This window comes from Rattus norvegicus, chromosome 19 (assembly GCF_021556685.1).
Source record: "Rattus norvegicus strain SHRSP/BbbUtx chromosome 19, alternate assembly SHRSP_T2T, whole genome shotgun sequence".
Taxonomy (NCBI): Eukaryota; Metazoa; Chordata; class Mammalia; order Rodentia; family Muridae; genus Rattus; species Rattus norvegicus.
Genome location: NC_141552.1, coordinates 71,740,668 through 71,757,539, shown reverse-complemented (window position 1 = coordinate 71,757,539; position 16,872 = coordinate 71,740,668). Strand labels below are relative to the sequence as shown.

At 41.5% G+C, this 16,872-nt stretch overlaps 1 protein-coding gene and 1 long non-coding RNA gene across 13 annotated transcripts in view; one reads left to right on the top strand and one right to left on the bottom strand.

The window, feature by feature from the left end:
- Positions 1 to 16,872, bottom strand: part of Nrp1 (neuropilin 1) — a 155,153-nt gene that overhangs the window by 55,498 nt on the left and 82,783 nt on the right. The gene's annotated exons all lie outside the window — the stretch shown is intronic.
- LOC102548537 (uncharacterized) overlaps positions 4,962 to 16,872 on the top strand; it is a 32,262-nt gene continuing 20,351 nt past the window's right edge. For 5 of the 7 annotated variants that reach the window (XR_015644278.1, XR_015644277.1, XR_015644280.1 and 2 more), the window contains exons 1-2: positions 4,972 to 5,207; positions 7,980 to 8,121. This is a non-coding gene — a long non-coding RNA (uncharacterized LOC102548537). Of the gene's footprint in view, positions 5,208 to 7,979; positions 8,122 to 16,872 lie in introns of all 7 variants that reach the window. The other 2 variants (XR_015644276.1, XR_015644281.1) reach the window with 2 other exon arrangements.

The following is a 16,872-nucleotide window of genomic DNA, read 5'->3' as shown; positions in this document are numbered from 1 at the left end:
GGGAAACAAATAACCCTATTAAAAAATGGGGTTCAGAGCTAAACAAAGAATTCACAGCTGAGGAATGCCGAATGGCTGAGAAACACCTAAAGAAATGTTCCACATCTTTAGTCATAAGGGAAATGCAAATCAAAACAATACTGAGATTTCACCTCACACCAGTGAGAATGGCTAAGATCAAAAACTCAGGTGACAGCAGATGCTGGCGAGGATGTGGAGAAAGAGGAACACTCCTCCATTGTTGGTGGGATTGCAGACTGGTAAAACCATTCTGGAAATCAGTCTGGAGGTTCCTCAGAAAATTGGACATTGAACTGCCTGAGGATCCAGCTATACCTCTCTTGGGCATATACCCAAAAGATGCCTCAACATATAAAAGAGACACGTGCTCCACTATGTTCATCGCAGCCTTATTTATAATAGCCAGAAAATGGAAAGAACCGAGATGCCCTTCAACAGAGGAATGGATACAGAAAATGTGGTACATCTACACAATGGAATATTACTCAGCTATCAAAAACAACGAGTCTATGAAATTCGTAGGCAAATGGTTGGAACTGGAAAATATCATCCTGAGTGAGCTAACCCAATCACAGAAAGACATACATGGTATGCACTCATTGATAAGTGGCTATTAGCCCAAATGCTTGAATTACCCTAGATCCCTAGAACAAACGAAACTCAAGACGGATGATCAAAATGTGAATGCTTCACTCCTTCTTTAAATGAGGAAAAAGAATACCCTTGGCTGGGAAGGGAGAGGCAAAGATTAAAACAGAGACTGAAGGAACACCCATTCAGAGCCTGCCCCACAGGTGGCCCATACATATACAGCCACCCAATTGGACAAGATGGATGAAGCAAAGAAGTGCAGACCGACAGGAGCCGGATGTAGATCGCTCCTGAGAGACACAGACAGAATACAGCAAATACAGAGGCGAATGCCAGCAGCAAACCACTGAACTGAGAATAGGTCCCCCGTTGAAGGAATCAGAGAAAGAACTGGAAGAGCTTGAAGGGGCTCGAGACCCCAAAAGTACAACAATGTCAAGCAACCAGAGCTTCCAGGGACTAAGCCACTACCTAAAGACTATATATGGACTGACCCTGGACTCTGACCCCATAGGTAGCAATGAATATCCTAGTAAGAGCACCAGTGGAAGGGGAAGCCCTGGGTCCTGCTAAGACTGAACCCCCAGTGAACTAGACTATGGGGGGAGGGTGGCAATGGGGGGAGGGTTGGGAGGGGAACACCCATAAGGAAGGGGAGGGGGGAGGGGGATTTTGCCCGGAAACCGGGAAAGGGAATAACACTTGAAATGTATATAAGAAATACTCAAGTTAATAAAAAAAAAAAAAAAGATACACAACATACTATCTTTTAAGGACTCAGAGAGGAATTTCCTAACACACCTGGTTTGCATTGACCAGGTATTTCAACAGAATAGGGGAATACAGGTTTCTTAGAGAGAGAGAGAGAGAGAGAGAGAGAGAGAGAGAGAGAGAGAGAGAGAGAGAGAACAAAACAAGGACGTTGAAGCAAATTCCCATCCTCACTCAACTTTAGAATCTATGACTTGATAGCCCAATTTTCAGAAAACACTCTTTCAATTAACCCTGAAGTGGCTGTGTGCTCAGGGTTCCTGCAAATTGTAGCTTTGGTGGCCTCCCTGGAAGGCTACCTCCTCTGGTCCGTCAGGAGTAGCTTTTTCCTGATAGCCCTGGGAGGACTTAAAACACAGAGGTACAGGGAAAGCAGCACTCTGAAGGGAGTGTCAAAGTTCCGTAGCCCTACAACACTGCTTCTTCCCCTGGGAAGGTCTCACAATGTGACTGAATTTCCTTGGTCTAAAACATAAAGCTGATGTTCTATAAGCTCTCAGCAGTTAAGAGAAAAATAGAGTAACAACAGAGTCCCCCTCCCCGCTCTCTCTGTGGTTATAAGGAGGATATATATTACCATCTATGGCTGGTCTGAAGCTTGCCATGCAGAATTTGAACTCACAGATATCTACCTCCTTCTGATTCTCAGCTTGACTGCAACTTGTTATTTAGTTGATCCTGAACTTCTGATCCCCTGCCTCCATCTAACTAGTGTCGGGCTTACAGGCATGTAGTACCACACCCTATGTTTGTTATGGATGGAATCTAGGACTTTGTGCATATAAGCAAACGTTCTACCAGATAAGCTGTGTCCCATCTCCAGAACAAAATTTTAATAGGAATTAATACTATAGATTAACAATGGTGATCATATCAACTTTCAATTAACAAATAAATGTTTATTCAACACATTTAAAAGAAATCTAATGCCTGTCTTGATAGCTGGCATTAGTCATTCTTTTCAGAAGGGAAGAAGGGACCTTCTAGTGAATTCTCCATTCTTCCTTTTCATTTTGAGCACAGGTTTCCAGAAGCAAGCCTGCCAATGCTTATAATACTTGGCAAGTAAAATAAAAGATGGCAAATTGAACTGAATTTCCGATGAAGAGGGGGAAAAGGGATACTAACTCAAAAACTTAAAAAGAAAATCCCTACAAGATTTGTGCTTTCAGAACACGCACACCTGCAAGTTAATGGGCTCGAGACACCGAGACTTCAAGGGTCTCAAAATGCTCTCAGAACACTGAGGCTTTACTGACCATCCGCTGAGTTATTCAAGAGTCACGCACATCCACTTGCCAGCTGAAAGATCCTTAGGACCTGGACATCCAAGGGAGCGCAGCACGGCTCTGCTCTCTGTGTCACACAAGAGGCTCTTCAGTCTGGGAATGATTAAACTCTCAAGTGTCCAATTGCAGCTTAAGTTGATTTGAAATCACTTTAGAACTCTATTCCCTGGATATACTTTCAGATAGACAGACAGACACGGTGTCTCCTGTGGTCTGGCTTCCTTTAAACTCACTGTGTAGTGGAAACTAATCTTCAGCTTTTTGTTCTTTTGCCTCCACCTCCCCAGTGCTGGGACTATAAGCATTTGCCACCATACCTGTTTTATGGGGTTCTGGGATGGAACCCAGGCTTTTGTGTACATTAGCAAACACTCTACCGTCAGACACGTCCCCGGCCCTGATATTTTAAAGTTCTAAGGGAGAGCTAGTTACTAGGCAGGAAAAGAAAGGGTCACTCAGAAGATTCCCAGGTACCAGGAAATCAGCTAACTTTCAGGAAGGAGCCTGGGGCAAAGACAAGCAATTCCTCAGTAGGAAAATGTCCCTAGAACACAAGCATGAATCACATGAAAAGGAAATGTTATTTTCTTTCCCAACAGCAATGAAACATACCAGCAACTTCCCCTGTAATTGTATAAAGTTTCCTGCCGGGTTTAAACTCTGTGGGCTCCTCTTATATACCACACTGGCATATTTGAAATTCCGTTTCATTTTTCTTCCTAACATCGCTGCCACTGGTTTTACTAAAGATGGATGATAACCTCAGAGAACCTAGGCCTAGACCACTGAGACCAAGAGAGGACGCTGTGTAGATCTCAATCAGAGCCTCCTTTGAGCTGTGGACTCAGCATTAACGCTGGGCTCATCTGCTTACTAGCTCTTTCTCTCCAAGTGCCTAGGGGAATTCTGCTAATTATGACAATGGCCCCAGTCTACTATCATGTCTATTATTTAATTACAGCAAAATACTTATAACCTAATTAAAATATTTGTAATTTCTAACAGAAGATATTTTGATTATTTATCTTGACATGTAAAATAATTGTGTTATAATAGAAAATAAAACCAACTCTCTCTTTCTCTCTTTCTCCCTCCCTCCTTCCTTTACCCTCTTCTTCCCCTTCTATTCTCCCTTCTTCCTTCTAAACAGGAGTGACCATTCCTTCTTTTTAGCCTGGTGGATTAGCTGGGCACTTCTCTCTGGTAAGTTCATCACACAGTTCATTGAGTTCATCACCTGTGTTCTTTTAGTTCCATTTAGTCATTTGTGATTTCTCTGGAAAAACATTTATCTTTCTGTATAGATTCCTAGTGAAGATTTCATTAACAGTAGTAGATTCAAGAAGGAATGAAACTTCCATAAGATATCACAAATGGGACAACGCAATACACACACAAACACACACACATACATGCACACATACACACATATACGTTTTATAGTTATAAAAATAAGGTCATCCAACCCTGTGATCAATAACTTGTCATTTCCTTCTGTTTTATGGATATATCTCCTTGCCAAGAATATTTTTCCTTCCTTCCTTCCTTCCTTCCTTCCTTCCTTCCTTCCTTCCTTCCTTTCTTCCTATCTTCCTCCCTTTCCCCCTTTCTCTTTCTCTCTCCTTTCTTCCTTCCTTCCTTCCTTTCTTTCTCCCTCCCTCCCTTTCTCTTTCTTTCTTTCTTTTTCTTTCTTCCTCCCTCCCTCTCTTTCTTTCTCCTCCCTCCCTCCCTCCTTCCCTCCCTCCTTCCCTTCCTTCCTTTCTTCTTCCTTCTTTTCTCTCCCTTTTTCTTTCTTTCTTTCTTTCTTTCTTTCTTTCTTTCTTTCTTTCTTTCTTTCTTCCATAGTTTCTGTGGTGTTTAGGCTGATCTAGAACCCACTACTTAACCAAAACTGGTCTGGAACTCTCAGGCTTCTCTTGGTTTAGACTCCTGAGTGACAGGCATGTGCCATCACACCTAACTTCATCACCCTTTTTAAGGGCATCACCCTGTACTGGTGGATTTATGTCCAGCTACTTCTGAGCCTTCAGGTACTGGACTTTATGTAATAATCATGACTCAATCAGGAGACATCCTACTGCTAGAGAGGTGTGTTCAATAGACTTGGACAAATAGCAAAACTGTGGCAACCTCAGATGTGCACATTCAGCCCCAGAAAGGTCTAACACGCACAGTATGAGACAGAAAAGAAAAGTTGCAAACAATGTTATCAGGGGACCAGGAAGGGTGGGGGGAGGGAAGACATTTCACAGCTGACTGTGATGTCTCAATGAGTAGCAAAGATTCCATAGTAGGATTCTGCAAGTAGACAGGAAGAGAAAGGGGGCGGAGCACATAGGAAGAGCAGAATTGACCACGAAGAAATGTAAAGAAGAAACAGCAGACACCAAACAGCCAGCTATGCTTTTCACACTATAGCAGACACTGTTGGTCTGAAGTGCGTGGATTCTGACGAACACTAGGTTTTCATAACTGGAAGGCAGTGGTCAGCAGCTGTGGAGACAATGTAGAATCTCCAGATCCATCCTTGTCCAGGTTTGGAGTTTTTGCTTTCACCCCACCTTCTATTCCAGGACACAGGAACAGTACACTTAAGACAAACAGCAGGAATAGCAGAGAAGCCAGCACTGCTCAGGGAAGCTCTCCACAGTGCACCCCTCTGTGTTCTGGAGAGTTCCTTTCCTGCATGTTCTTTCCCTACAGATATCCTAAACTCACACAGCTTCGCTTCTCTCACTGTCTTTTGATTTTTAGAGAGTCCTTACTTTCTGAGTTTTAGAGAGTATCCTCACTTTCTAGCTGTCATATTCTTGCCTGGAAGATGAATATGTTTTTGGGTCTGAGTTTGGGGGAGTTCTGTGACGAGGGATGGTGGGGAGGGATATGGAGCGGGGGTAGGCACATGTACCACTGAACATCAAATGGTTTTCTCAGCTCGTTGAGCACTTCCCACTGGGGGTATGACACACATCAACATCTGGAAAGTATCCAGTGGTATGTATGCTCTCTGCAGAAGTCCATCAGGCTTTGGAGTTCTAGTGGTGGCTTCCTGAGCCAGTTTGCACAGCTCAATGAACATAAGTGACAGTAAGACACTGTTTCCAACACTGATATAAAATTCTAAGACTCTAGATTGTTTCTCCATATCTTATTTTCAAACAAAGAGCTACCAGGCAGGAACGAAGAAATCTCTAGCTTTTCATTTTAGGCGTGGGATAGGGAACATGGTTGGTCCTACTGCTGGGGACCTGGGAAGGCAGGGGTCCCTTGACTCCTTACTTGCTCTTTCTGTTCAGGTATCTGCAAGAATAAACACTTTACAGCCAAAGGCATTGTCTTCACAATAACAGGAAACACATTCCCCAGATAAAGAGAGGCAAGAAAAAGTCCACATTTTACTGAGGATCACTGGAGGACGAAGCAGCATTTCTCAGCATCGTATAGTAAATCACACGGCTCGCAGCCTCTGAGCCATGAAACCCATGCTGCTGCTTGCCATGATTGCGCACAACTGGCCATTGGTAATGTAATGTGGAAAACCTCATTTCCAAAATGAAAATCTGCCTTGCTCAATAAAATACGGCCCTGAGAGTGCGCATTGGCAAGGGAGCATTTATCAGCTTTTAATGCTCCCCTGGCAGGCCAGCACAACAGCCTGAGAAAATAAAGGACAAAGAGCTGAGGTCTGATTAAAAACCGGAAAGTCTGCTTGTGAGGGGAAGACAGGGCAGACTTTCTTCAGAACATCTCTGATGACTCAAGGCTGTTTAATTCATCAGTTGATACTAAAGCTAAAGAAAATATTTTTAAGTAATTGTCTCATTTCCTTAGATAAAACACATGTTTTCTGACCTAGCCAGGCATGTAGACCTCAGCTATTCTAGTCTGAGTGGGGCTGATTCACGGCATCTGACCATTGTCTGCTTGAAACTCAGGATCTCTGGCTTCTTATAGATGCTTATCAGAACACAGCCATCTAAGGTTAATAACGTAATCCTCGGATAATTAATAACATAATTCTCCATCTATATTATTTTGTCACGATTATCGTCTTACATAGAAAAAATGCTGATAATTAAATTTGTTCTTTTTAATAGAAAATCTTCATTGCAGCTTCTGCGTTTAGGGTATTTCATTTAAGGACTAAAACAATGTGTTACCTCCTTCAAGCCACCTATCAAACAAGGAAAGTTTTATGGACAAATAAACTGACAAAGTGACATATTCCCTTGTCCAGAGCCACCCTGTGTGGCCCATGATGCCCCATGCTGCTCCTCAAGCTTTGAGGCAGCAAAAATATGATCCAACAGCCTTTCTTTGGAAATTAAATATTCTGTGCAGTTATGGGAAATGTGAGGCCATCTGTGGCTACCTTGTTGATTAGTTTAAACTGAACAGAGGGCTACTGGAAGAGTTTACTTTGAATATTCTTATATGGTGGAAAAATAAACTGATAGTTACAGATTTTTTTAAAGTTCAAGACAAAGAAGTTGTGTCTAATTTCTGGACACTCTTCTATTTTCGTGTTAATCTGCAACCATTAGCAACCAGTTTAAAAAGAAAAATTTAATTCTGAGGTAGTCTTTGACAAACAAGCAGTTCCAGTTGGTACTTGTCAGGGTTCATGAGAAAGAAGCAAAAGGAATAGCAAAATCTCACCCAGTTGCCTACCAGAGATTAATATTGCTCTTCTGTCTTTTATCTCTTGGCAGACTTCACTCAGAGAACAAGGGTGACTTTCTTATTCAGACTCCAACACACCACACACACACACATACACACACACACACAGGCATACACCATACATAGACATGTGAATTCATACACACAGACATAGATGTCACACATATCACACACATAGGTATGTAGATACACATATACGTAGACACACATCACACACAGTGGTATATAGATACACACGTAGACACACATACCACATAATGAAGCACACACCATTCATACAGACACATAGACATACCACACATAGATACACACACTGGCCCCACTCTCTTTTGTGGGCCTTTGTGAAATGTAGGGATCTAGATACGAAGCAGCTTATAGTAACAGAGACAAGGGCAGCCTCACTGTGATTTAGCTCTTAGCACCATACATTGCGCTGGTGAATTATTTTTCTCTGCTCCTGGGATCCCAGGCATTCCCAGGAAGGAGAGAAGCACTCCCTGAGATTCTGCTTTTGTGCCTTTGAGCCAGTAACACTTGCCTCCATCTTGTAAGAAGCTTTATGTCTACACTAGAAACAAAGCACTTTGAGAAAACATTAGACTAATGGTGTGCGGCTCTCCCCAGGTCCCCTCTGCTGTTCAGATGCCACATTGGCTCCTCAAACATTGAGGACAGGTCATCAAGTGTGAACGGCAGCTTGAACCTGTGCAGGGCATCCTACCCTGAAAAGAAGGCAGTGGCTGGCAGTTACTCATTTACAGTGCAAGTAAGTGTTCGGTTATGTCTATGTTTGTTGTGAGGGTTAAAAGAAGGGAAAGTTACAAGATGTTTGTCCTGCAATAAGAGAGAGAAAAGCCAAGTAAACAACAACAAAAATCTGAGTACAGAGTATACAGGCTTCAGTGAACTGCTCAGCAGATTCTGGGAAAAGCAGGAGGTTATGGGTAGGGACGTCATGGCCAAAGGCAGAGACCTAGGAAGTGGTTGTGTAGCTTTGACAAGAAAGAACAACCTGGCTAAACAACTCAATTAACTGATTCCAATTCAAGCTTTGATTTCTTCCTCTCTTTAACAGGAAACAGTTACTTCTCATGTTATTAAGAGGACTATTTGAGGACATATAATACACACCCCTACACCAGGGCCATTAGATTGTGAAGATATGTTTTGTATTTGGGGTGTGTGTGTGTGTGTGTGTGTGTGTGTGTGTGTGTAAATTGTGACTTCTCTGAAGGAGTGAGTCTTCTACAGTTTTATTCATCTGCTAATCCTTAGCAGATGGCACCAGTGTTCCCCGTGTTTAAATTCAACACTGTTCTAAGTCCATCATGGTTGGCAAGATCTGAAACCCCTTTCTTCCAAACAAAAGGCAATTGTGTGATATTAAAGTCGACAAGAAAGTGTCTAGGCCACTAGCCGTAGGGTGGAATGCGGTTACTCTTATCCTCATATTTTGCACTGTGACTATAACAACTCTCCATAAGCTTTCCGGTCCTTTTGAAAGGCTGCTACTTAAAGCTTGAGTGCCATTGAGTCTTCTTGGTTGGGTCCACCCTGTATGGAGTGGTCCTTGTTATTCATTTCTCAAATGGCCTCTCATGAACTTAGAGTCTCTTCTGGAAGTTAGCTAAATGGGCAGCAGAGATGCAATAGCTCTTCCACTGTATCTACACAGACTCAAAAACTTGGTCCCGGCCACTCACATTCCTGTTAAGAAGCAAAGACAAGCCTGAAACCCTATGGTGTTTATGTTTGAGCTGGGGCTGGGACTCCCTCATACCTTTCTTATACTTTGGCAAAAGCAACATCAAAACCTCTGCATCACCGAAAGTCATAAGGTTCACCTAATTTTCAATCTGTAAGGTATCATTGTGGGGCTACAATAATCAGGCAGACTTCAGGCAGAAGCAGATCTAAGCTGAATCCAAGGTATATCAAAAAACACAGACAGATAGACAGACACAGACATACACACAGATACACACACACTCTCCTTCCTAGTTTCCTGGCAATTTAAAAAGATTTCAAACTCAAACAATCAAGAAGAGATTAAATACAGAGAAGGAATCTTTCTGTTTAAAATGCTTTTCTGGGGCTAGGAACATGGCTTGGTCAATGAAGTAATGCTGTGCAAGCATAAGGACCTGAGTTTGACTGCCCAAAGCCCACAGAAAGAGCTGTTACAATGGCACACACTTACTACCTCAGCACAAGGAAGGGAGATACAGAAGGATCTCTGTAGCTCACTGGTCAGCCAGTTTAACCTATCTGGTGAGTTCTAGGTCTGCGAGACACTGTCTGAAACACAAGGTGAGATGCTCCTAAGGAATGACACTTGAGGATATCTTTTGGCCTCTATATGTGTGCACGCATAAGTGCACACCTGTCTATACACATACGTGTCACCCCTTCCCCCAATACAACGTAGTTGTTCTATTCTGCCCATATGAGTCTTTTTGCTACATTGGGATGATTCCTAAGTGACCAGAGATAAGCAATTATACTCAGCAGCTGCCTGTCCCACAGTCAATTATGCCTTTAATTTCTCCTTTGCCTAAAATCTTGGTTTAGAAAACAAATGGGGTATGGGGGAAATTTCTGGAAACTAAAGGCTTGCAGGTGGGAGTAATGGCCTCCACCAGTCATTTGCCCTATAAACTCTGACAGCTTCCTTTCACATGTTTTCCATGTACTTCTTCACTGATGTAGGTGGGCCTCTCTCGGTAATGAGAGTTTCATGTGCTGATGGAGTGGCTGTGAGTTCAGGTGTCGAGAAAACTCCTTCACTTGGCATAAAACATCCTTCCAGGAGCTGACAGAATCACTGAACCTGAGGTTAGAATGAATGTGGCCCAGAGACAAGACAGAAGAGAAGGATCAGGCTGCTTGGTGCCAACTGTCACAAATTGTGTGCAGTCTCTGGAGGAAAGACCATCGGTCTATGTTTTGTTTTGTTTGTTAGCCCGAGGCAGGGTTTGGCTAAGTAGCCCTGCCTGTCTTCCTACTTGAGGCTTCTTCCCCTAGAGCCCTAGCATTACTGGCATGGGTCACTACCCTCAGCCCAATCATTTTGAGGACAGATAAATGAGGCTGTGACTGCATTTTCCTGCTAGAAACCTTACTAACTCATTGCTATACTGATTCTTTTCCTGAGAATCATTTATAAAGGGGATGGTTAAGGCTTTCTAAAGCATGTTTTCAAAGAATGACTAAGATTGTGACTTGAACTCATAGTGGATGAGCTGAACAAAACACAGGCTGTGGCAGAGAAAGAGCATCCACTGGGACCTGCCTGAATGGAGTCTGCAATGGAGACAAAGAAGGAGGCATATTCCAGAGAGCTGCAATTGTCTGCTTCACTCCAAAGCAAGGGACAAAGTGGCAACACAGCACTATGAGACCCACATGCCTCCTTCACAGTCCAAATGCAATCATCTCACACAACTGCAAATTATTTCCATGTTTCGAGAAAAAATCCAGATTGCTAATTTCAAGCATTTGAGCCCAGGTCACATAATGCAAACAATAAATATGCCTGACTTGTTAAACCACAGGACACGAGCGAGCACAGACTTCATGCAGGAGTATTGTGCTGTTTGTCCCTTTCCTACCTCAGCTGGGAGTCTCTGACATACCAGAACAGTGACTGGCATTCATCGACTGGACCCATTCTAGTGTGTGTGTGTGTGTGTGTGTGTGCGTGTGTGTGTGTGTGTACATGCATACACACTTGCATGTGTGTGTGGAAATTTGAGGCTAATATCATGTGTCATCCTCAATCTCTTTTTCACCTTAGTTTTGAGACATTGTCTTTCTCACCTATTTGGCTGGGTTAACAGGTCAAAAGACCTTCCTGTCCTCTCCTCCCCATCATGGAGATTCTAGGTACATACTGTCACTCGGACTTTTTCTGTGGGTCCTGGGAATCAAACTTAGTTCCCCACACTTGTGTGGAAACCAGTTTCCTGGCTGAGTTATGGTTGGACACTTCAACCATATGCTTGGCAATGATAAGAGGTCACCTGTCTGATGCAGGTAGTCAGGCTGCAAGGGATATAAACATATAAGGAGTGAAGGAGGCACTTCTTGGCAGAGACACAGAGCTAAAAATGCTTTGGAATGCTTCAAAGAACCTAGCAGGTTTTCTGATCAGGGAGAATTCAATTACATGGTAGTTATACTCTGAGATGCAAAGTTAAAGGATTATAGCACATCACTCCACACGATCTTAATTAAAATGCCAGAAATTAAAAAGAAATGGAATGATGATTCTTAATCTGTATGATTTGTGTCTGATAAAAGACTTTAATTGAGATGAATCTAAAATGAGACACACAAACACCCTAAATCTAGACATTTTGTAGGAAGTGACTTAGAAACCAGATTTTTATGTAAAGTGTTCTGGAAAGCAGAAGTGTTTCCCTCTAAGAGAGCTAGGCTACTGCATTGTGAAGTTGACAAGTGTAGCTGAGTTTCCAGGTGTAATCATGCATTCCTGTCTCATATTCCCAGCCAGACATAGAACATCCAGCAGAAGTCTTGAAAAATGATCTTTATGGATATTGCACTAAATGAGATTTGTCTACTTAATAGCCAGTTAATCTTAGAGAAAACATACTAAACACACAAAAATGTACTGTCTGCCTTCCTTCTCTTCTATGTCATATGCACCTATGTGTATGCATATTTTACATGTGTACAAGTGTACAAGATTTTTAAAAATATGTTGGATAACTGCTAAATAAATTATTTCATTATGGTATGGATGCCTTCCAAATAAATAATTATGCCAATATAAATGCATGCAGTCATTGGAAACATGCTAAACTATAGGAATAATATAATATTTACACTATGAAATATCAATTGAAATTAGCAACACCTAGTCTGGATTTTAAAAAATACTTAAAAAGTTTAAGTTATCATATATGATGATTAAAATTGTCAACTTGACAATAGAATCGCCTAGGAGAAGACAAAGCTCTGAGGATGTCTGTGAGGGAGTTTCTAGGTTAGGCAGACTGAAGGAGTAGATCCTGCCCAAACTGTGGGTGGCACCATTCCATCAAATGGGTTCTGGACTGTAGGAAAAGGAGAAAGCTAAGCATCAGCATCATCTCTTTCTCTGCTTCCTGACTGTGGATACAATGTGACACACCATCTTTCTGCTTCCTGACTGTGGATACAATGTGACACACCATCTTTCTGCTTCCTGACTGTGGATACAATGTGACACACCATCTTTCTGCTTCCTGACTGTGGATACAATGTGACACACCATCTCTCTGCTTCCTGACTGTGGATACAATGTGACACACCATCTTTCTGCTTCCTGACTGTGGATACAATGTGACACACCATCTCTCTGCTTCCTGATTGTGGATACAATGTGACACACCATCTCTCTGCTTCCTGACTGTGGATACAATGTGACAATTGTGTGTCTCCTGTCCTTGTAGTCATTCCATCTCCATTATGGTGAATTATACCCCCAAACTGTGAGCCAAAATAAAGCCTCTTCCCTTGAGCTACTTACATCAGGTGGTGTCACAGGGATGAGAAAAGCAACTGACACACCACATGGAGTCATGAGTTCCGTTGTGGATCTTTCATTAGAACGGATTTTCTGGGAAATGTTTAAATAAGCACCAAATTTAGCTCACCACATGCATACTTGCTTTGTTAAAATTAGGAACTTAAAAAGTTATCTCTTTTCTTTTTCCTATAAGCTCCACATGCTTCTTAATATAGCAAAAGGATTCATCACGATTTCACATTTCTTATGATTTCCTCACTTTTCATTATCCTGAGTATTTCCCAGTAGAAATTTGGTATTTAATTCCCAGAGACTCTCAAACTGAAGGCCCTGCTTAAGTTCTTTCTCCTGTAGCTAGGAGCCTAGCTGGGTCTGGTCTTTCTCTAGTCTAAGGTGGGATTTACTGGCTTTCACAGTATGTAAACACTTCAAGTCTAGAAGCCAGAGACAGCCAATGTTCTTCTTCAGGAAGCTGGTGTGCTCAGGAGTGAACATGGCTTTTGTTTAAGGAGAGACGAGACTGGGTATTGGTCAAACTTTAAGGTGGAAGCAGACTGTAGTAGTAGGTAAGCCGAGCCTTGCAGAAACTTTCTACAGGACTGGAGACACATAAGATGCAAATACAGGGCCTTCTTCTTGTCACCATGAACTGTATGTCCCTGTAAACTAGCTCAGAAGAATCAAGGGGAACAGACCCACCACAAGCAGAGTTTCAGCATGAATTCCTCAGATGAGCTTTGTGGTCAAAGCAGCCCAAACAATTACTTGATCTAAGGGGAAAAAAACTTTCTTAATGGAAAAAAAATTAGCTGCATGCTGCCTCACGCCATTATCAATAGTGTTTAAAATGAGTTCCAGCTACGCTCCAACATACTTATATTTTCATCTCAGGCAAGCTCAGAGCACTGCCCGATCAAGTACATTTATTTTTAATAGAATCATGGAATCTTAAATGCTTGAAAGGCCCAGAGAAGCTGTCTCATCCAATCACCTACCCCCTGAAGAACAGTATCGATAGCCCTCCCAGGCTTGCTAAAAGAATGAAAGGGCTTGTTTATTCTCTTTGCTAGATCCATAAAATGTAGTCAGAAGTTTAAAGCATTAGAAATGTAAGGAAAATAAAACTTTGCTGGAATGAAGGCTTTGTTCTCCTGACACAAGGCAATTAGAAAAATGTCGTAAATGCATTTTTAACCCCTTGAGGAAAAGAGAAAAAAATTAAAGCACAAGACACATGCACAAGTGCACATGTGATTATTCTTAGTCATAATGTGTGAAATTAGTCTCGAATGCCTACTCTCGTCAACTGCTGGAAATACAAAAGCATAATGCATTTTATTACTATTGGGATATACAAAGCATTTTAAAATTTAATGTAGTTTTCTCTCTTTATTGGAACCTAGAGTTGAATGAGATTAGATGGCTAAGGGAGGGGAGAGAAAGGGTGAAGAAAGGAAATAACCCATCTATGCATGTACGTTTGTGTGTGAATGCATACAGGCACAGGTATTTGGGTGTACATGTGTGTTTAGGTATGCTCACATGTGTACATGTATTTTGTACACATATATGTTTGAGTGTGCTTGTATATGGAAGGTGTGTGCACTTGGGTATGCATACACTCACTTGAATATCAGTCTCTTTTCAGGTCAAGCAACCCAAATTACTCTTTTGATGTTGACCAAAATTTTCATGATGTAGAGCTGTTCAGTGATGTATTAACCAAGAGGTGTTGCATCTCCATCCATATCTAAGCCTGGGTACAAGGGTGCAAACCTCTCTCCCATCAATGAAGAAGGTATCTGTAGATATGCTAGAAGTTTCAACCTAGGGGTTCTTCCCAGTTCTGAAGAACATATTTGGTTTTGCTCTGGGGTTTCCAAACTACAATATGAAAGTTATTTAAAGTTTAAGAATGAGTGTGTTACATTACACACGGCATAAATGTAGCCGTTGCTCCTAAATGCTGACATTAACACACGCTGTAAAAGGTACAATAATTACCACTGGGACAGAAATCAACAAACCTCACCAAAGGAATTTCCTAAAACTGCTATCATAAAATCTGTGCACATTATGGATTTCATTAACATTTTACTCCCGGAGGATTCCCAACTGTATAATAACAGAAGTTCTTTAAATTTTCAGTACTGCAGACAGGAACAGTTTTTCACCCAAAACAGATGTGAAACCATCAGCCGTCCCTTCTCATTGGTCCACAGATTTGGTGCTGGCTGGTAACTGAGAGCACTTAATGGGCTGTCATTTAGGTAACCAATATAAAAATGTAGTATTATTTCCCATGAAAAGATAAATTAATAAATAATAGGCAGGTGTTGTAACCTCTGTTCCCTACTCTGGAATATGTTGGAAGTTAAAAGACAATAACAATAAACTTTTTGATTGACATACTTCAGGAGACCTAAAATATGTCTGTGTGTAACATTTCACATGTGCAGGAGAGCTAATTTCATTCTCATTTTGCTAAGATTTTTGTCACTATGACGGACAATTTCATCCTGTGTTTCTCTTCCTCAGACTCATTCTTTTTTTTTCCCCTCAGACTCAGAGCTAAGAAGCTCTGAATTTTTAGTGTGATTGCATAGTGATCTAGAATAACATCTGTATTTATTTAGCTAAAAACACTTCACTTTAAAAAAAACTAAAAATAGAGAAACTTAAGATAAACAACAAAGGGAATAGAGATATGATCTTTCCCGAATAGGGTAAACAAATATATGTATATTTTTGGGAAACTAAAGAAACCAGACCCCAGTTTAAAGAGCATCAAGCATCTAGTAACTTCAGACACACGCACACACACACACCCTCTCAAACCCCAGTAGCAAACCACTTGCCATTCAGAAGCCGATCCATCTTATGATTTAACACCTGAGTTCAGAATACTGTGAATAACCAACCTCTTGATGGTTATTTTTTTGGGGGTAGGGGAAGGCTGGGCATGAAAAAAGTGAACATCTACACAAATGCCTTTTTTTAGTCAAAACTATTGTGTGGGAAGGCACATGACCCGCTTGGGCACTGCTCATCAGCCTGCAAATCACAGAGAAGTTTCTATGCCTTCAACCTACCTATTCTACACAGTTTGAGCCCTGCCCACACTAAGAAATTTCTTCACATATCAGTCCTATGTCAAAGTTGTAGTGTCTGCAGTAATGAATCTAGTTAATAGACACCATCTTCCAACCAGTAACTGAGCAGCGGCCAGTTGGGATTCAAAGTCCTATTATTCCTCAGGAATAATACAAGCTCTACATAGCTTACTAAGAGCTGAGTAGTAACAAGGGTGTCAACGTTCTGATTTGCTGCATAGTCTTGCAAATCTCTGGACCTTTAGGCCTGGGCAAACAAAAGGAAATGATGTTACCACCAATTTTTGGTCCTATGCTTCGAGTTGAGATGTCCTAGGAAGGATAAGTAATCTCTCCTAGGTTGTGACTGCGAATGGTGAATGTAGGTTTCAAAAAGGACGCTGCCGTTTCAATAATGAGAAGGCGAAGCTGCACTTACCCTTTCAGGACAGTTCTAAATGAACAACAGCAGGCCTTTCAACATTATTTGCAAACATTATTCATGCTCTCTAGGGGGCGTTGACATGAAATACCCATTAGCAAAGTCATTTGTTTGATTTCTAAAACAGAATTAGTCGGTCAACTTAACCAAAATTATTCAAACCATATTGGTAACTTCTATGGGACAAAACAGTCAGTGAAAATATTGAAACAATTAATGTTACATGAATTCCTGTTTACCCACAATCGTATCCACCCCTGAAACTCTAAAATTAATGCATCTCTATTTATGACCTTCAAATAACCTGTAATGTTAAAGGCCAAAGTCTGAGAGGCAATTTTAGGAAATGTGGCTCAGGGGACAGGAGCTTCTGCAACAATGAGCTCCTGGATTTTGGCCTGAACACAGACTAAGTATCAGACCTGCGCAAAAGACTGGTCTGTGCAG